Here is a 17,589-nt window from a genome sequence, read left to right on the forward strand (position 1 = left end):
TTTAATAAACTTATACCAATAGTTTAGATGCCAAGGAAGCCGATTCTCAGACTGGGAAACTTGTGATAAAACAGCATCAATGTGACACAGAAACCAGCCCAGTGTGGGCATGTGAGATCTGGGTAATGATTAATACAGTGAGAGGTGTTTCATGCAGAATTGCCGGTTTCCCATGAAAATGTCTTTGTGGCAGTTTAATGAGCAGCACCCTATGAGTTCTGCACAGTTTAATGAGCAGCACCCTATGAGTTCTGTACAGGTTAATGAGCAGCACCCTATGAGTTCTGTACAGTATAATGAGCGGCACCCTATGAGTTCTGTACAGATTAATGAGCGGCACCCTATGAGTTCTGTACAGTTTAATGAGCGGCACCCTATGAGTTCTGTACAGGTTAATGAGCAGCACCCTATGAGTTCTGTACAGTTTAATGAGCGGCACCCTATGAGTTCTGTACAGATTAATGAGCGGCACCCTATGAGTTCTGTACAGTTTAATGAGCGGCACCCTATGAGTTCTGTACAGTTTAATGAGCGGCACCCTATGAGTTCTGTACAGATTAATGAGCGGCACCCTATGAGTTCTGTACAGATTAATGAGCGGCACCCTATGAGTTCTGTATAATGAGCGGCACCCTATGAGTTCTGTACAGTTTAATGAGCGGCACCCTATGAGTTCTGTAACGTTTAATGAGCGGCACCCTATGAGTTCTGTACAGTTTAATGAGCGGCACCCTATGAGTTCTGTACAGTTTAATGAGCGGCACCCTATGAATTCTGTACAGTTTAATGAGCGGCACCCTATGAATTCTGTACAGTTTAATGAGCGGCACCCTATGAATTCTGTACAGTTTAATGAGCGGCACCCTATGAGTTCTGTACAGTATAATGAGCGGCACCCTATGAGTTCTGTACAGTATAATGAGCGGCACCCTATGAGTTCTGTACAGTTTAATGAGCGGCACCCTATGAGTTCTGTACAGTATAATGAGCGGCACCCTATGAGTTCTGTACAGTTTAATGAGCGGCACCCTATGAGTTCTATACAGTTTAATGAGCGGCAAACTATGAGTTCTGTACCGTTTAATGAGCGGCACCCTATGAGTTCTGTATAGTTTAATGAGCGGCACCCTATGAATTCTGTACAGTTTAATGAGCGGCACCCTATGAATTCTGTACAGTTTAATGAGCGGCACCCTATGAGTTCTGTACAGATTAATGAGCAGCACCCTATGAGTTCTGTACAGTTTAATGAGCAGCACCCTATGAGTTCTGTACAGTTTAATGAGCGGCACCCTATGAGTTCTGTACAGTTTAATGAGCGGCACCCTATGAGTTCTGTACAGTTTAATGAGCGGCACCCTATGAGTTCTGTATAGTTTAATGAGCGGCACCCTATGAGTTCTGTACAGTTTAATGAGCGGCACCCTATGAGTTCTGTACCGTTTAATGAGCGGCACCCTATGAGTTCTGTACAGTTTAATGAGCGGCACCCTATGAGTTCTGTACAGTTTAATGAGCGGCACCCTATGAGTTCTGTACTGTTTAATGAGCGGCACCCTATGAGTTCTGTACAGTTTAATGAGCGGCACCCTATGAGTTCTGTACAGTTTAATGAGCGGCACCCTATGAGTTCTGTACAGTTTAATGAGCGGCACCCTATGAGTTCTGTACAGTTTAATGAGCGGCACCCTATGAGTTCTGTACAGATTAATGAGCGGCACCCTATGAGTTCTGTATAATGAGCGGCACCCTATGAGTTCTGTACAGTTTAATGAGCGGCACCATATGAGTTCTGTAACGTTTAATGAGCGGCACCCTATGAGTTCTGTACAGTTTAATGAGCGGCACCCTATGAGTTCTGTACAGTTTAATGAGCGGCACCCTATGAATTCTGTACAGTTTAATGAGCTGCACCCTATGAATTCTGTACAGTTTAATGAGTGGCACCCTATGAATTCTGTACAGTTTAATGAGCGGCACCCTATGAGTTCTGTACAGTATAATGAGCGGCACCCTATGAGTTCTGTACAGTATAATGAGCGGCACCCTATGAGTTCTGTACAGTTTAATGAGCGGCACCCTATGAATTCTGTACAGTTTATTGAGCGGCACCCTATGAATTCTGTACAGTTTAATGAGCGGCACCCAATGAGTTCTGTACAGATTAATGAGCAGCACCCTATGAGTTCTGTACAGTTTAATGAGCAGCACCCTATGAGTTCTGTACAGTTTAATGAGCGGCACCCTATGAGTTCTATACAGTTTAATGAGCGGCACCCTATGAGTTCTGTACCGTTTAATGAGCGGCACCCTATGAGTCCTGTATAGTTTAATGAGCGGCACCCTATGAATTCTGTACAGTTTAATGAGCGGCACCCTATGAATTCTGTACAGTTTAATGAGCGGCACCCTATGAGTTCTGTACAGATTAATGAGCAGCACCCTATGAGTTCTGTACAGTTTAATGAGCAGCACCCTATGAGTTCTGTACAGTTTAATGAGCGGCACCCTATGAGTTCTGTACAGTTTAATGAGCGGCACCCTATGAGTTCTGTACAGTTTAATGAGCGGCACCCTATGAGTTCTGTATAGTTTAATGAGCGGCACCCTATGAGTTCTGTACAGTTTAATGAGCGGCACCCTATGAGTTCTGTACCGTTTAATGAGCGGCACCCTATGAGTTCTGTACAGTTTAATGAGCGGCACCCTATGAGTTCTGTACAGTTTAATGAGCGGCACCCTATGAGTTCTGTACTGTTTAATGAGCGGCACCCTATGAGTTCTGTACAGTTTAATGAGCGGCACCCTATGAGTTCTGTACAGTTTAATGAGCGGCACCCTATGAGTTCTGTACAGTTTAATGAGCGGCACCCTATGAGTTCTGTACTGTTTAATGAGCGGCACCCTATGAGTTCTGTACTGTTTAATGAGCGGCACCCTATGAGTTCTGTACAGTTTAATGAGCGGCACCCTATGAGTTCTGTACAGTTTAATGAGCGGCACCCTATGAGTTCTGTACTGTTTAATGAGCGGCACCCTATGAGTTCTGTACAGTTTAATGAGCGGCACCCTATGAGTTCTGTACAGTTTAATGAGCGGCACCCTATGAGTTCTGTACAGTTTAATGAGCGGCACCCTATGAGTTCTGTACAGATTAATGAGCAGCACCCTATGAGTTCTGTACAGTTTAATGAGCAGCACCCTATGAGTTCTGTACAGTTTAATGAGCGGCACCCTATGAGTTCTATACAGTTTAATGAGCGGCACCCTATGAGTTCTATACAGTTTAATGAGCGGCACCCTATGAGTTCTGTACAGATTAATGAGCGGCACCCTATGAGTTCTGTACAGTTTAATGAGCAGCACCCTATGAGTTCTGTACAGTTTAATGAGCGGCACCCTATGAGTTCTATACAGTTTAATGAGCGGCACCCTATGAGTTCTGTATAGTTTAATGAGCGGCACCCTATGAGTTCTGTACAGTTTAATGAGCGGCACCCTATGAGTTCTGTATAATGAGCGGCACCCTATGAGTTCTGTACAGATTAATGAGCGGCACCCTATGAGTTCTGTACAGATTAATGAGCGGCACCCTATGAGTTCTGTACAGTTTAATGAGCGGCACCCTATGAGTTCTGTACAGATTAATGAGCGGCACCCTATGAGTTCTGTATAATGAGCGGCACCCTATGAGTTCTGTACAGTTTAATGAGCGGCACCCTATGAGTTCTGTAACGTTTAATGAGCGGCACCCTATGAGTTCTGTACAGTTTAATGAGCGGCACCCTATGAGTTCTGTACAGTTTAATGAGCGGCACCCTATGAATTCTGTACAGTTTAATGAGCGGCACCCTATGAATTCTGTACAGTTTAATGAGCGGCACCCTATGAATTCTGTACAGTTTAATGAGCGGCACCCTATGAGTTCTGTACAGTATAATGAGCGGCACCCTATGAGTTCTGTACAGTATAATGAGCGGCACCCTATGAGTTCTGTACAGTTTAATGAGCGGCACCCTATGAGTTCTGTACAGTATAATGAGCGGCACCCTATGAGTTCTGTACAGTTTAATGAGCGGCACCCTATGAATTCTGTACAATTTAATGAGCGGCACCCTATGAATTCTGTACAGTTTAATGAGCGGCACCCTATGAGTTCTGTACAGATTAATGAGCAGCACCCTATGAGTTCTGTACAGTTTAATGAGCAGCACCCTATGAGTTCTGTACAGTTTAATGAGCGGCACCCTATGAGTTCTATACAGTTTAATGAGCGGCACCCTATGAGTTCTGTACCGTTTAATGAGCGGCACCCTATGAGTCCTGTATAGTTTAATGAGCGGCACCCTATGAATTCTGTACAGTTTAATGAGCGGCACCCTATGAATTCTGTACAGTTTAATGAGCGGCACCCTATGAGTTCTGTACAGATTAATGAGCAGCACCCTATGAGTTCTGTACAGTTTAATGAGCAGCACCCTATGAGTTCTGAACAGTTTAATGAGCGGCACCCTATGAGTTCTGTACAGTTTAATGAGCGGCACCCTATGAGTTCTGTATAGTTTAATGAGCGGCACCCTATGAGTTCTGTACAGTTTAATGAGCGGCACCCTATGAGTTCTGTACCGTTTAATGAGCGGCACCCTATGAGTTCTGTACAGTTTAATGAGCGGCACCCTATGAGTTCTGTACAGTTTAATGAGCGGCACCCTATGAGTTCTGTACTGTTTAATGAGCGGCACCCTATGAGTTCTGTACAGTTTAATGAGCGGCACCCTATGAGTTCTGTACAGTTTAATGAGCGGCACCCTATGAGTTCTGTACAGTTTAATGAGCGGCACCCTATAAGTTCTGTACTGTTTAATGAGCGGCACCCTATGAGTTCTGTACTGTTTAATGAGCGGCACCCTATGAGTTCTGTACAGTTTAATGAGCGGCACCCTATGAGTTCTGTACAGTTTAATGAGCGGCACCCTATGAGTTCTGTACTGTTTAATGAGCGGCACCCTATGAGTTCTGTACAGTTTAATGAGCGGCACCCTATGAGTTCTGTACAGTTTAATGAGCGGCACCCTATGAGTTCTGTACAGTTTAATGAGCAGCACCCTATGAGTTCTGTACAGTTTAATGAGCGGCACCCTATGAGTTCTATACAGTTTAATGAGCGGCACCCTATGAGTTCTGTATAGTTTAATGAGCGGCACCCTATGAGTTCTGTACAGTTTAATGAGCGGCACCCTATGAGTTCTGTATAATGAGCGGCACCCTATGAGTTCTGTACAGATTAATGAGCGGCACCCTATGAGTTCTGTACAGATTAATGAGCGGCACCCTATGAGTTCTGTACAGTTTAATGAGCGGCACCCTATGAGTTCTGTACAGTTTAATGAGCGGCACCCTATGAGTTCTGTACAGTTTAATGAGCGGCACCCTATGAGTTCTGTACTGTTTAATGAGCGGCACCCTATGAGTTCTGTACAGTTTAATGAGCGGCACCCTATGAGTTCTGTACAGTTTAATGAGCGGCACCCTATGAGTTCTGTACCGTTTAATGAGCGGCACCCTATGAGTTCTGTACAGTTTAATGAGCGGCACCCTATGAGTTCTGTACAGTTTAATGAGCGGCACCCTATGAATTCTGTACAGTTTAATGAGCGGCACCCTATGAATTCTGTACAGTTTAATGAGCGGCACCCTATGAATTCTGTACAGTTTAATGAGCGGCACCCTATGAGTTCTGTACAGTATAATGAGCGGCACCCTATGAGTTCTGTACAGTATAATGAGCGGCACCCTATGAGTTCTGTACAGTTTAATGAGCGGCACCCTATGAGTTCTGTACAGTATAATGAGCGGCACCCTATGAGTTCTGTACAGTTTAATGAGCGGCACCCTATGAATTCTGTACAGTTTAATGAGCGGCACCCTATGAGTTCTGTACAGTTTAATGAGCAGCACCCTATGAGTTCTGTACAGTTTAATGAGCGGCACCCTATGAGTTCTGTACAGTTTAATGAGCGGCACCCTATGAGTTCTATACAGTTTAATGAGCGGCACCCTATGAGTTCTGTACCGTTTAATGAGCGGCACCCTATGAGTTCTGTACAGTTTAATGAGCGGCACCCTATGAGTTCTGTACAGTTTAATGAGCGGCACCCTATGAGTCCTGTATAGTTTAATGAGCGGTACCCTATGAGTTCTGTACAGTTTAATGAGCGGCACCCTATGAGTTCTGTACCGTTTAATGAGCGGCACCCTATGAGTTCTGTACAGTTTAATGAGCGGCACCCTATGAGTTCTGTACAGTTTAATGAGCGGCACCCTATGAGTTCAGTACTGTTTAATGAGCGGCACCCTATGAGTTCTGTACAGTTTAATGAGCGGCACCCTATGAGTTCTGTACAGTTTAATGAGCGGCACCCTATGAGTTCTGTACAGTTTAATGAGCGGCACCCTATGAGTTCTGTACAGTTTAATGAGCGGCACCCTATGAGTTCTGTACAGTTTAATGAGCGGCACCCTATGAGTTCTGTACAGTTTAATGAGCGGCACCCTATGAGTTCTGTACAGATTAATGAGCGGCACCCTATGAGTTCTGTACAGTTTAATGAGCGGCACCCTATGAGTTCTGTACAGTTTAATGAGCGGCACCCTATGAGTTCTGTACAGTTTAATGAGCGGCACCCTATGAGTTCTGTACAGTTTAATGAGCGGCACCCTATGAGTTCTGTACAGTTAATGAGCGGCACCCTATGAGTTCTGTACAGTTTAATGAGCGGCACCCTATGAGTTCTGTACAGTTAATGAGCGGCACCCTATGAGTTCTGTATAATGAGCGGCACCCTATGAGTTCTGTACAGTTTAATGAGCAGCACCCTATGAGTTCTGTACAGTTTAATGAGCGGCACCCTATGAGTTCTGTACAGTTTAATGAGCGGCACCCTATGAGTTCTGTACAGATTAATGAGCGGCACCCTATGAGTTCTGTACAGTTTAATGAGCGGCACCCTATGAGTTCTGTACAGATTAATGAGCGGCACCCTATGAGTTCTGTACAGATTAATGAGCGGCACCCTATGAGTTCTGTTCTGTATAATGAGCGGCACCCTATGAGTTCTGTACAGATTAATGAGCGGCACCCTATGAGTTCTGTACAGATTAATGAGCGGCACCCTATGAGTTCTGTACAGATTAATGAGCAGCACCCTATGAGTTCTGTACAGGTTAATGAGCAGCACCCTATGAGTTCTGTACAGATTAATGAGCGGCACCCTATGAGTTCTGTACAGTTAATGAGCGGCACCCTATGAGTTCTGTACAGTTTAATGAGCGGCACCCTATGAGTTCTGTACAGTTAATGAGCGGCACCCTATGAGTTCTGTACAGTTTAATGAGCGGTACCCTATGAGTTCTGTATAATGAGCGGCACCCTATGAGTTCTGTACAGTTAATGAAAGGCACCCTATGAGTTCTGTACAGTTTAATCACCGGCACCCTATGTGTTCTGTACAGTATAATGAGCAGCACCCTATGAGTTCTGTACAGATTAATGAGCGGCACCCTATGAGTTCTGTACAGATTAATGAGCGGCACCCTATGAGTTCTGTACAGTATAATGAGCGGCGCCCTATGAGTTCTGTACAGTTTAATGGGCAGCACCCTATGAGTTCTGTACAGTTTAATGAGCGGCACCCTATGAGTTCTGTACAGTTTAATGAGCGGCACCCTATGAGTTCTGTACAGATTAATGAGCGGCACCCTATGAGTTCTGTACAGTTTAATGAGCGGCACCCTATGAGTTCTGTACAGTTTAATGAGCGGCACCCTATGAGTTCTGTACAGTTTAATGAGCGGCACCCTATGAGTTCTGTATAGTTTAATGAGCGGTACCCTATGAGTTCTGTACAGTTTAATGAGCGGCACCCTATGAGTTCTGTACCGTTTAATGAGCGGCACCCTATGAGTTCTGTACAGTTTAATGAGCGGCACCCTATGAGTTCTGTACAGTTTAATGAGCGGCACCCTATGAGTTCAGTACTGTTTAATGAGCGGCACCCTATGAGTTCTGTACAGTTTAATGAGCGGCACCCTATGAGTTCTGTACAGTTTAATGAGCGGCACCCTATGAGTTCTGTACAGTTTAATGAGCGGCACCCTATGAGTTCTGTACAGTTTAATGAGCGGCACCCTATGAGTTCTGTACAGTTTAATGAGCGGCACCCTATGAGTTCTGTACAGTTTAATGAGCGGCACCCTATGAGTTCTGTACAGATTAATGAGCGGCACCCTATGAGTTCTGTACAGTTTAATGAGCGGCACCCTATGAGTTCTGTACAGTTTAATGAGCGGCACCCTATGAGTTCTGTACAGTTTAATGAGCGGCACCCTATGAGTTCTGTACAGTTAATGAGCGGCACCCTATGAGTTCTGTACAGTTTAATGAGCGGCACCCTATGAGTTCTGTACAGTTAATGAGCGGCACCCTATGAGTTCTGTATAATGAGCGGCACCCTATGAGTTCTGTACAGTTTAATGAGCAGCACCCTATGAGTTCTGTACAGTTTAATGAGCGGCACCCTATGAGTTCTGTACAGATTAATGAGCGGCACCCTATGAGTTCTGTACAGTTTAATGAGCGGCACCCTATGAGTTCTGTACAGATTAATGAGCGGCACCCTATGAGTTCTGTACAGATTAATGAGCGGCACCCTATGAGTTCTGTACTGTATAATGAGCGGCACCCTATGAGTTCTGTACAGATTAATGAGCGGCACCCTATGAGTTCTGTACAGTTTAATGAGCGGCACCCTATGAGTTCTGTACAGTTTAATGAGCGGCACCCTATGAGTTCTGTACAGATTAATGAGCGGCACCCTATGAGTTCTGTACAGATTAATGAGCGGCACCCTATGAGTTCTGTACAGATTAATGAGCAGCACCCTATGAGTTCTGTACAGGTTAATGAGCAGCACCCTATGAGTTCTGTACAGATTAATGAGCGGCACCCTATGAGTTCTGTACAGTTAATGAGCGGCACCCTATGAGTTCTGTACAGTTTAATGAGCGGCACCCTATGAGTTCTGTACAGTTAATGAGCGGCACCCTATGAGTTCTGTACAGTTTAATGAGCGGTACCCTATGAGTTCTGTATAATGAGCGGCACCCTATGAGTTCTGTACAGTTAATGAAAGGCACCCTATGAGTTCTGTACAGTTTAATGACCGGCACCCTATGTGTTCTGTACAGTATAATGAGCAGCACCCTATGAGTTCTGTACAGATTAATGAGCGGCACCCTATGAGTTCTGTACAGATTAATGAGCGGCACCCTATGAGTTCTGTACAGTATAATGAGCGGCGCCCTATGAGTTTTGTACAGTTTAATGGGCAGCACCCTATGAGTTCTGTACAGTTTAATGAGCGGCACCCTATGAGTTCTGTACAGTTTAATGAGCGGCACCCTATGAGTTCTGTACAGATTAATGAGCGGCACCCTATGAGTTCTGTACAGTTTAATGAGCGGCACCCTATGAGTTCTGTACAGTTTAATGAGCGGCACCCTATGAGTTCTGTACAGTTTAATGAGCGGCACCCTATGAGTTCTGTACAGTTAATGAGCGGCACCCTATGAGTTCTGTACAGTTTAATGAGCGGCACCCTATGAGTTCTGTACAGTTAATGAGCGGCACCCTATGAGTTCTGTATAATGAGCGGCACCCTATAAGTTCTGTACAGTTTAATGAGCAGCACCCTATGAGTTCTGTACAGTTTAATGAGCGGCACCCTATGAGTTCTGTACAGTTTAATGAGCGGCACCCTATGAGTTCTGTACAGTTTAATGAGCGGCACCCTATGAGTTCTGTACAGTTAATGAGCGGCACCCTATGAGTTCTGTATAATGAGCGGCACCCTATGAGTTCTGTACAGTTTAATGAGCAGCACCCTATGAGTTCTGTACAGTTTAATGAGCGGCACCCTATGAGTTCTGTACAGTTTAATGAGCGGCACCCTATGAGTTCTGTACAGATTAATGAGCGGCACCCTATGAGTTCTGTACAGTTTAATGAGCGGCACCCTATGAGTTCTGTACAGATTAATGAGCGGCACCCTATGAGTTCTGTACAGATTAATGAGCGGCACCCTATGAGTTCTGTACTGTATAATGAGCGGCACCCTATGAGTTCTGTACAGATTAATGAGCGGCACCCTATGAGTTCTGTACAGTTTAATGAGCGGCACCCTATGAGTTCTGTACAGTTTAATGAGCGGCACCCTATGAGTTCTGTACAGATTAATGAGCGGCACCCTATGAGTTCTGTACAGATTAATGAGCGGCACCCTATGAGTTCTGTACAGATTAATGAGCAGCACCCTATGAGTTCTGTACAGGTTAATGAGCAGCACCCTATGAGTTCTGTACAGATTAATGAGCGGCACCCTATGAGTTCTGTACAGTTAATGAGCGGCACCCTATGAGTTCTGTACAGTTTAATGAGCGGCACCCTATGAGTTCTGTACAGTTAATGAGCGGCACCCTATGAGTTCTGTACAGTTTAATGAGCGGTACCCTATGAGTTCTGTATAATGAGCGGCACCCTATGAGTTCTGTACAGTTAATGAAAGGCACCCTATGAGTTCTGTACAGTTTAATGACCGGCACCCTATGTGTTCTGTACAGTATAATGAGCAGCACCCTATGAGTTCTGTACAGATTAATGAGCGGCACCCTATGAGTTCTGTACAGATTAATGAGCGGCACCCTATGAGTTCTGTACAGTATAATGAGCGGCGCCCTATGAGTTTTGTACAGTTTAATGGGCAGCACCCTATGAGTTCTGTACAGTTTAATGAGCGGCACCCTATGAGTTCTGTACAGTTTAATGAGCGGCACCCTATGAGTTCTGTACAGATTAATGAGCGGCACCCTATGAGTTCTGTACAGTTTAATGAGCGGCACCCTATGAGTTCTGTACAGTTTAATGAGCGGCACCCTATGAGTTCTGTACAGTTTAATGAGCGGCACCCTATGAGTTCTGTACAGTTAATGAGCGGCACCCTATGAGTTCTGTACAGTTTAATGAGCGGCACCCTATGAGTTCTGTACAGTTAATGAGCGGCACCCTATGAGTTCTGTATAATGAGCGGCACCCTATGAGTTCTGTACAGTTTAATGAGCAGCACCCTATGAGTTCTGTACAGTTTAATGAGCGGCACCCTATGAGTTCTGTACAGTTTAATGAGCGGCACCCTATGAGTTCTGTACAGATTAATGAGCGGCACCCTATGAGTTCTGTACAGTTTAATGAGCGGCACCCTATGAGTTCTGTACATTTTAATGAGCGGCACCCTATGAGTTCTGTACAGATTAATGAGCGGCACCCTATGAGTTCTGTACAGATTAATGAGCGGCACCCTATGAGTTCTGTACTGTATAATGAGCGGCACCCTATGAGTTCTGTACAGATTAATGAGCGGCACCCTATGAGTTCTGTACAGTTTAATGAGCGGCACCCTATGAGTTCTGTGCAGATTAATGAGCGGCACCCTATGAGTTCTGTACAGATTAATGAGCGGCACCCTATGAGTTCTGTACAGATTAATGAGCAGCACCCTATGAGTTCTGTACAGTATAATGAGCAGCACCCTATGAGTTCTGTACAGATTAATGAGCGGCACCCTATGAGTTCTGTACAGATTAATGAGCGGCACCCTATGAGTTCTGTACAGTTAATGAGCGGCACCCTATGAGTTCTGTACAGTTTAATGAGCGGCACCCTATGAGTTCTGTACAGTTAATGAGCGGCACCCTATGAGTTCTGTACAGTTTAATGAGCGGTACCCTATGAGTTCTGTATAATGAGCGGCACCCTATGAGTTCTGTACAGTTAATGAAAGGCACCCTATGAGTTCTGTACAGTTTAATGACCGGCACCCTATGTGTTCTGTACAGTATAATGAGCAGCACCCTATGAGTTCTGTACAGATTAATGAGCGGCACCCTATGAGTTCTGTACAGATTAATGAGCGGCACCCTATGAGTTCTGTACAGTATAATGAGCGGCGCCCTATGAGTTCTGTACAATTTAATGGGCAGCACCCTATGAGTTCTGTACAGTTTAATGAGCGGCACCCTATGAGTTCTGTACAGTTTAATGAGCGGCACCCTATGAGTTCTGTACAGATTAATGAGCGGCACCCTATGAGTTCTGTACAGTTTAATGAGCGGCACCCTATGAGTTCTGTACAGTTTAATGAGTGGCACCCTATGAGTTCTGAACAGTTTAATGAGCGGCACCCTATGAGTTCTGTATAATGAGCAGCACCTTATGAGTTCTGTACAGTTTAATGAGCGGCACCCTATGAGTTCTGTACAGTTTAATGAGCGGCACCCTATGAGTTCTGTACAGTTTAATGAGCGGCACCCTATGAGTTCTGTACAGTTTAATGAGCGGCACCCTATGAGTTCTGTACAGTTTAATGAGCGGCACCCTATGAGTTCTGTACAGTTTAATGAGCGGCACCCTATGAGTTCTGTACAGTTAATGAGCGGCACCCTATGAGTTCTGTATAATGAGCGGCACCCTATGAGTTCTGTACAGTTTAATGAGCAGCACCCTATGAGTTCTGTACAGTTTAATGAGCGGCACCCTATGAGTTCTGTACAGTTTAATGAGCGGCACCCTATGAGTTCTGTACAGATTAATGAGCGGCACCCTATGAGTTCTGTACAGTTTAATGAGCGGCACCCTATGAGTTCTGTACAGATTAATGAGCGGCACCCTATGAGTTCTGTACAGATTAATGAGCGGCACCCTATGAGTTCTGTACTGTATAATGAGCGGCACCCTATGAGTTCTGTACAGATTAATGAGCGGCACCCTATGAGTTCTGTACAGTTTAATGAGCGGCACCCTATGAGTTCTGTACAGTTTAATGAGCGGCACCCTATAAGTTCTGTACAGATTAATGAGCGGCACCCTATGAGTTCTGTACAGATTAATGAGCAGCACCCTATGAGTTCTGTACAGGTTAATGAGCAGCACCCTATGAGTTCTGTACAGATTAATGAGCGGCACCCTATGAGTTCTGTACAGATTAATGAGCGGCACCCTATGAGTTCTGTACAGATTAATGAGCAGCACCCTATGAGTTCTGTACAGGTTAATGAGCAGCACCCTATGAGTTCTGTACAGATTAATGAGCAGCACCCTATGAGTTCTGTACAGGTTAATGAGCAGCACCCTATGAGTTCTGTACAGTTTAATGAGCAGCACCCTATGAGTTCTGTACAGTTAATGAGCGGCACCCTATGAGTTCTGTATAATGAGCGGCACCCTATGAGTTCTGTACAGTTTAATGAGCGGCACCCTATGAGTTCTGTACAGTTAATGAGCGGCACCCTATGAGTTCTGTACAGTTTAATGAGCGGTACCCTATGAGTTCTGTATAATGAGCGGCACCCTATGAGTTCTGTACAGTTAATGAAAGGCACCCTATGAGTTCTGTACAGTTTAATGACCGGCACCCTATGTGTTCTGTACAGTATAATGAGCAGCACCCTATGAGTTCTGTACAGTATAATGAGCGGCACCCTATGAGTTCTGTACAGTATAATGAGCGGCGCCCTATGAGTTCTGTACAGTTTAATGGGCAGCACCCTATGAGTTCTGTACAGTTTAATGAGCGGCACCCTATGAGTTCTGTACAGTTTAATGAGCGGCACCCTATGAGTTCTGTACAGATTAATGAGCGGCACCCTATGAGTTCTGTACAGTTTAATGAGCGGCACCCTATGAGTTCTGTACAGTTTAATGAGCGGCACCCTATGAGTTCTGAACAGTTTAATGAGCGGCACCCTATGAGTTCTGTATAATGAGCAGCACCTTATGAGTTCTGTACAGTTTAATGAGCGGCACCCTATGAGTTCTGTACAGTTTAATGAGCGGCACCCTATGAGTTCTGTATAATGAGCGGCACCCTATGAGTTCTGTACAGTATAATGAGCGGCACCCTATGAGTTCTGTACAGTTTAATGAGCGGCACCCTATGAGTTCTGTACAGTTTAATGAGCGGCACCCTATGAGTTCTGTACAGTTTAATGAGCGGCACCCTATGAGTTCTGTACAGTTTAATGAGCGGCACCCTATGAGTTCTGTACAGTTTAATGAGCGGCACCCTATGAGTTCTGTACAGTTTAATGAGCGGCACCCTATGAGTTCTGTACAGTTTAATGAGCGGCACCCTATGAGATCTGTACAGTTTAATGAGCGGCACCCTATGAGTTCTGTACAGTATAATGAGCGGCACCCTATGAGTTCTGTACAGTTTAATGAGCGGCACCTTATGAGTTCTGTACAGTTTAATGAGCAGCACCCTATGAGTTCTGTACAGTTTAGTGGGCGGCACCCTATGAGTTCTGTACAGTTTAATGAGCGGCACCCTATGAGTTCTGTACAGTTTAATGAGCTGCACCCTATGAGTTCTGTACAGTTTAATGAGCGGCACCCTATGAGTTCTGTACAGTTTAATGAGCGGCACCCTATGAGTTCTGTACAGATTAATGAGCGGCACCCTATGAGTTCTGTACAGTTTAATGAGCGGCACCCTATGAGTTCTGTACAGATTAATGAGCGGCACCCTATGAGTTCTGTACAGATTAATGAGCGGCACCCTATGAGTTCTGTACTGTATAATGAGCGGCACCCTATGAGTTCTGTACAGATTAATGAGCGGCACCCTATGAGTTCTGTACAGTTTAATGAGCGGCACCCTATGAGTTCTGTACAGATTAATGAGCGGCACCCTATGAGTTCTGTACAGATTAATGAGCGGCACCCTATGAGTTCTGTACAGATTAATGAGCAGCACCCTATGAGTTCTGTACAGGTTAATGTGCAGCACCCTATGAGTTCTGTACAGATTAATGAGCGGCACCCTATGAGTTCTGTACAGTTAATGAGCGGCACCCTATGAGTTCTGTACAGTTTAATGAGCGGCACCCTATGAGTTCTGTACAGTTAATGAGCGGCACCCTATGAGTTCTGTACAGTTTAATGAGCGGTACCCTATGAGTTCTGTATAATGAGCGGCACCCTATGAGTTCTGTACAGTTAATGAAAGGCACCCTATGAGTTCTGTACAGTTTAATGACCGGCACCCTATGTGTTCTGTACAGTATAATGAGCAGCACCCTATGAGTTCTGTACAGATTAATGAGCGGCACCCTATGAGTTCTGTACAGATTAATGAGCGGCACCCTATGAGTTCTGTACAGTATAATGAGCGGCGCCCTATGAGTTTTGTACAGTTTAATGGGCAGCACCCTATGAGTTCTGTACAGTTTAATGAGCGGCACCCTATGAGTTCTGTACAGTTTAATGAGCGGCACCCTATGAGTTCTGTACAGATTAATGAGCGGCACCCTATGAGTTCTGTACAGTTTAATGAGCGGCACCCTATGAGTTCTGTACAGTTTAATGAGCGGCACCCTATGAGTTCTGTACAGTTTAATGAGCGGCACCCTATGAGTTCTGTACAGTTAATGAGCGGCACCCTATGAGTTCTGTACAGTTTAATGAGCGGCACCCTATGAGTTCTGTACAGTTAATGAGCGGCACCCTATGAGTTCTGTATAATGAGCGGCACCCTATGAGTTCTGTACAGTTTAATGAGCAGCACCCTATGAGTTCTGTACAGTTTAATGAGCGGCACCCTATGAGTTCTGTACAGTTTAATGAGCGGCACCCTATGAGTTCTGTACAGATTAATGAGCGGCACCCTATGAGTTCTGTACATTTTAATGAGCGGCACCCTATGAGTTCTGTACAGATTAATGAGCGGCACCCTATGAGTTCTGTACAGATTAATGAGCGGCACCCTATGAGTTCTGTACTGTATAATGAGCGGCACCCTATGAGTTCTGTACAGATTAATGAGCGGCACCCTATGAGTTCTGTACAGTTTAATGAGCGGCACCCTATGAGTTCTGTACAGTTTAATGAGCGGCACCCTATGAGTTCTGTGCAGATTAATGAGCGGCACCCTATGAGTTCTGTACAGATTAATGAGCGGCACCCTATGAGTTCTGTACAGATTAATGAGCAGCACCCTATGAGTTCTGTACAGGTTAATGAGCAGCACCCTATGAGTTCTGTACAGATTAATGAGCGGCACCCTATGAGTTCTGTACAGATTAATGAGCGGCACCCTATGAGTTCTGTACAGTTAATGAGCGGCACCCTATGAGTTCTGTACAGTTTAATGAGCGGCACCCTATGAGTTCTGTACAGTTAATGAGCGGCACCCTATGAGTTCTGTACAGTTTAATGAGCGGTACCCTATGAGTTCTGTATAATGAGCGGCACCCTATGAGTTCTGTACAGTTAATGAAAGGCACCCTATGAGTTCTGTACAGTTTAATGACCGGCACCCTATGTGTTCTGTACAGTATAATGAGCAGCACCCTATGAGTTCTGTACAGATTAATGAGCGGCACCCTATGAGTTCTGTACAGATTAATGAGCGGCACCCTATGAGTTCTGTACAGTATAATGAGCGGCGCCCTATGAGTTCTGTACAGTTTAATGGGCAGCACCCTATGAGTTCTGTACAGTTTAATGAGCGGCACCCTATGAGTTCTGTACAGTTTAATGAGCGGCACCCTATGAGTTCTGTACAGATTAATGAGCGGCACCCTATGAGTTCTGTACAGTTTAATGAGCGGCACCCTATGAGTTCTGTACAGTTTAATGAGTGGCACCCTATGAGTTCTGAACAGTTTAATGAGCGGCACCCTATGAGTTCTGTATAATGAGCAGCACCTTATGAGTTCTGTACAGTTTAATGAGCGGCACCCTATGAGTTCTGTACAGTTTAATGAGCGGCACCCTATGAGTTCTGTACAGTTTAATGAGCGGCACCCTATGAGTTCTGTACAGTTTAATGAGCGGCACCCTATGAGTTCTGTACAGTTTAATGAGCGGCACCCTATGAGTTCTGTACAGTTTAATGAGCGGCACCAAATGAGTTCTGTACAGTTAATGAGCGGCACCCTATGAGTTCTGTATAATGAGCGGCACCCTATGAGTTCTGTACAGTTTAATGAGCAGCACCCTATGAGTTCTGTACAGTTTAATGAGCGGCACCCTATGAGTTCTGTACAGTTTAATGAGCGGCACCCTATGAGTTCTGTACAGATTAATGAGCGGCACCCTATGAGTTCTGTACAGTTTAATGAGCGGCACCCTATGAGTTCTGTACAGATTAATGAGCGGCACCCTATGAGTTCTGTACAGATTAATGAGCGGCACCCTATGAGTTCTGTACTGTATAATGAGCGGCACCCTATGAGTTCTGTACAGATTAATGAGCGGCACCCTATGAGTTCTGTACAGTTTAATGAGCGGCACCCTATGAGTTCTGTACAGTTTAATGAGCGGCACCCTATGAGTTCTGTACAGATTAATGAGCGGCACCCTATGAGTTCTGTACAGATTAATGAGCAGCACCCTATGAGTTCTGTACAGGTTAATGAGCAGCACCCTATGAGTTCTGTACAGATTAATGAGCGGCACCCTATGAGTTCTGTACA

Source organism: Ascaphus truei, chromosome 4 (genome assembly GCF_040206685.1).
Source record: "Ascaphus truei isolate aAscTru1 chromosome 4, aAscTru1.hap1, whole genome shotgun sequence".
NCBI lineage: Eukaryota > Metazoa > Chordata > Amphibia > Anura > Ascaphidae > Ascaphus > Ascaphus truei.